Here is a 4559-nt window from a genome sequence, read left to right on the forward strand (position 1 = left end):
CCCCCCCACTTTTTTTTTTAAAGGAATCCATTATATAAAGTACAAAAACAAGCTGCAGCAGTCTATACTGTCAGAAGTTAGGATAGTGGTTCACTTTGCAGCTGAGGCTAGTGCTCAGAGGGGGCATGAAGGGGCTTCTAAGGGGGGGGTTGATTGTATTCTGTTTCTTGACCTGCGTTCTATTTACATGGTATATTGTTAGTGAAAATTCGTTGGCCCATATGCTTAAGATATGTGCTCTTTTCTGTATGTATGTTATAGTTCAATAACAAGTTTTAAGAACTTGAGGACTTCTATTTTCAAGAAGATGGAATAGACATACTTTTCTTAACTCTGCGCATAAGTACAACTGAAAACTCTGGACATTATATATGAAACAAACGTAAGAAGACCCAAAATGGAGAGAAGAGGGAGGACCTGCTAAGGACCTCAGTACTCCAGGAACAACATGGTAGTGAATTCTCTGGATTTTCTTTTTGACTCATATATCCCAGATTTGTAGCTCTAGAAGCTGACATCCAGAAATGCAAACAAGTGCAGAAAAAAAAAAAAAAAAAGCCCAACAAAAGCTGCTCTTTCTAAGCCAAAAGATTGAGAAAGAGCAGCATAGGAAGAGAAAACTTTTCAACAGCAACTGCTCTACTCCAGTTAAACCCACACAGAAAGCTATAGCCCCACTCCCACTCATAACTAGCAAAGGCCAAGTGGGAAACCTAGAATTCCACCCTTGCCAGGGTAGAACAAGGTACCTCAACCTACCCATTAGGATGACATCAGAAAACGCAACCTGTGGAGCCAGCTCTTTCTTCCCTGCTGGGTGGTAATGAGGAACCTGAACTTCCACCCTGCATCCTTTCTGCTGAAGCAACATCAGAAGAACCCTAGTGGAGACTCAGGACACTGACCATTGCTCAGTGATACTGAGGCCACCCTCTCCTTGGGGTGTCAGTGGAGACCTAGTGGGGAGCCTAAACTGCCACCCACTCAGCAGTAATAAGGAGCCCCCTCCAACAGATACTCCTCCCCACTTCCTCTCCCAGTCCAACAGAGACCGAGAGGACTTCTATGCTGACCTGGTAGTAATGGGGATCCCTTCTTCTCCTGTTGGAGTTGTATTAAAAAAAAACAGGGGCTCCTGGGTGGCACAGTCGGTTGAGCATCCGACTTTGGCTCAGGTCATGATCTCGTGGTCTGTGAGTTCGAGCCCCGGGTCGGGCTCTGTGCTGACAGCTCGGAGCTTGGAGCCTACTTCAGATTCTGCGTCTCCCTCTCTCTCTGCCCCTACCCTGCTAATGCTCTGTCTCTCTCTCTCTGTCAAAAATAAATAAATATTAAAAAAATTTTTTTAAAAACAGCTAAAACAGGTTCAGATAAGATATAGAGTCATAACATAATACCCAAAACACCCAGGTTTTAATCAAAAATCACTTATGATACTAGGAATGAGGAAGATCTCAAGCTAAATAAGAAAAGATGCCAAAACTGAGATGAAACACATATTAAAATTTTCTGACAAAGTTTTTAAGGCAACCATCATAAAAATAATAATGAGCAATCACAAATACACTTGACACAAATGAAAAAAAAAGTCTCAGTAAAGAAATAGAAGACATAAAGAAAAACCAAATGGAAATTTCAGACTGAAAGATGAAATAACCAAAATTTAAAAACTCAATGGATAGGCTCAACTGCAGAATAGAAGAGACGAAAGAAAGAATCAGTGAACTGGAAGGTAGAGCAACAGAAATTACCCGGTCTGAACAACAGAAAATAGACTGAATAAACAAACAGAACCTCAGGGATACATAAAGAACTCTCAAAACTCAGTACTTAAAAAACAAAATAAAGCAATAATCCACTTAGTAAATGGATTAAAAACATGAAGAGACATTTTACTGAAGAGGATATACAGATGGCAGATAAGCACACACAAAAAAATTAACCTTTAGGGAAATGCAAACTCATCAGAATAGCTGAAATTTAAAAATAGTGACATCATCACATGCTGGCAGAGATGCAGAGAAACTAGATCACTCATATCTTGCTTAGAGGAGGGTGTGTAAAATGATACAGCCGCCATAGAAAACAATTTGGCAGTTTCCTGAAAAACTAAATATATACTTACCATATGACCTACCACTTGTACTTCTGGGCATTTATATGAGTGAAATGAAAACATATGTTCGTACAAAAACCTGTACATAAATGTTTATAGCAGCTTCATTCGTAATTGCCCCACACTGGAACAATCCAGATGTCCTGCAGAAGATGAATAAACTGTGATACATCCATACCATGAAATAACACTCAATAGTAAAAAGGAATATGGTATTGACACGCGCAACAACCTGGATGGATCACCAGGGAATGGTGGTGAGTGAATAAAGCTAATTTCAAAAGCCTACCTGTCTGACTACCTTTATATAGCTTTCTCGACAAAATCATAGAAATGGAAAACAGATTAGTGGTTGCCAGGGATCAAGGAGGAGTGGGATGGGAAGGAAATGGGTGAGGCCATAAAAGGGCAACATGAGGGATCCTTGTGATGATGCAGCTGTTCTATACCTTGGCTGTGTCAGTGTCAGTATTTGGTTGTGATATTGTACTATAGTTTTGTAAGATGTGAGCATTGCGGGAAAGTTGAGTAAAGGATACCAGGAATCTCTGTATTATTTTCTTACAACTGTGTTTAACTTTATAATGATCTCAGAATAAAATGTTTACTTTTTTTAAATGAAGTAAAAGGGACCCCTAAAAAGCAGAAAGCCTATAGGACTGAGAGAAAAAACATCTCATAGTATGATTTCAGGCATGGTGTCAAGTCAGTAGAAGAGGGAGATAGATGCACCTTTTGCCACCTTCGCTATTTTTAATGTTTATTTTATTTATTTATTTTGAGAGAGAGAGAGAGAGAGAGACAGAGAGTGTGTGTGTGTGTGTGTGTGTGTGCGAGCAGGGGAGGAGCAAAGAGAGAGGGAGAGAGAGAATCCCAAGCAGGCTCAGCTCTGTCAGCGCAGAGCCCGTCATGGGGCTCGATCCCACAAACTGTGAGATCATGACCTGAGCTGAAATCAAGAGTCGGATCCTTAACTGACTGAGCCACCCAGGTGCCCCTTGCCACCTTCACTAAAGTCACTCCTTGCACCTAAGAGAGAGAGATATTACTACAGACATACCTCAGAGATATTGCGGGTTTGGTTTCAGACCACTGTAATAAATCACAGTATCACAATAAATATCACAATAAAGTGAGTCAAATGAAGTTTTTGGTTTCCCAGCGCATATAAAAGTTTTGTTGACACTATACTGTAGTCTATTAAGTATACAATAATAGCATTGTCTAAAAAAACAATGTACATACATTAATTGAAAACTACTTTATGGCTGGGGCCCCTGGGTGTCTCAGTTGGTTAAGTGTCCAACTCTTGTTTCAGTTCAGGTCATGATCTCACAGTTTGTGAGTTCAAGCCCAGCATCGGGCTTCACACTGATAGTGTGGAGCCTGCATGGGATTCATTCTCTGCCTCTCTGTCTCTGTCTCTGTCTCTGTCTCTCTCAAAAATAATTAAACCTTTTTAAAAACTAAAAAAAAAATAAGAAGCAACTCCTCATCCATTAACGTTTTATCATGAGATCGCAGCAATTGAGTCTCCTCTTCAGGCTTCACTTCTAATTCCAGTTCTCTTGCTGTTTCCACCACATCTGCAGTTACTTCCTCCACTGAAGTCTTGAACCCCTCCACTATCCATGAGGGTTGGAATCCACTTCTTCCAAACTCCTGGTAGTGTTGATATTTTGGCCTCTTCCCATGACTCGCGTGTTGTTAATGGCACGTAGAATGGTAAATCCTTTCCAGAAGATGTGCAGTTTACTTTCCCCAGACCCATCAGCGGAATCACTATCAGTGGCGGCTGTGGTCTTATGAAATGCATATCTTAAGTGATAAGACTTGAAAGTTAAAATGACTCCTTGATCCATGAGCTGACCTATGGATGCTGTGTTAGCAGGCATGAAAACAACATTAATTTCACTGTCCATCTCCATCTGAGCTTTTGGGTGACCAGATGCATTGTCAATGAGAAGTAATATTTTGAAAAGCATCTTTTTTTTCTGAACACTAGGTCTCGACAGTGGGCTTAGAAAATTTGTAAAGCAAGTTGTAAACAGATGTGCTATCATCCAGGCTTTGTTGCTCCATTTAGAGAGCATAGGCAGAGTAGATTTAACATAATTCCTAATGGCCATAGGATTTTCAGAATAGTACATGAGCATTGGCTTCAATTTAAAGTCACTAGCTGCATTTGAAGCTTTGAAGCCAGGTATCGACTTCTCTCTGCCTCTGAAAGTCCTAGATGTCATCTTCTTCCAATAGAAGGCTATTTCACCTACACTGAAGATCTGTTGCTTAGTGTAGCCATCTTCATTAACTACCTTAGCTAGATCTTCTGGGTAAGTTGCTGCAGCTTCTACATCAGCATTTGCTGCTTCGCCGTGCACTTTTATGTTATAGAGAAGGCTTCTTTCCTTAAACTTCATGAACCAAGCTCTGCAGCAAACCT

This window comes from Panthera uncia, chromosome X (genome assembly GCF_023721935.1).
Source record: "Panthera uncia isolate 11264 chromosome X, Puncia_PCG_1.0, whole genome shotgun sequence".
NCBI lineage: Eukaryota > Metazoa > Chordata > Mammalia > Carnivora > Felidae > Panthera > Panthera uncia.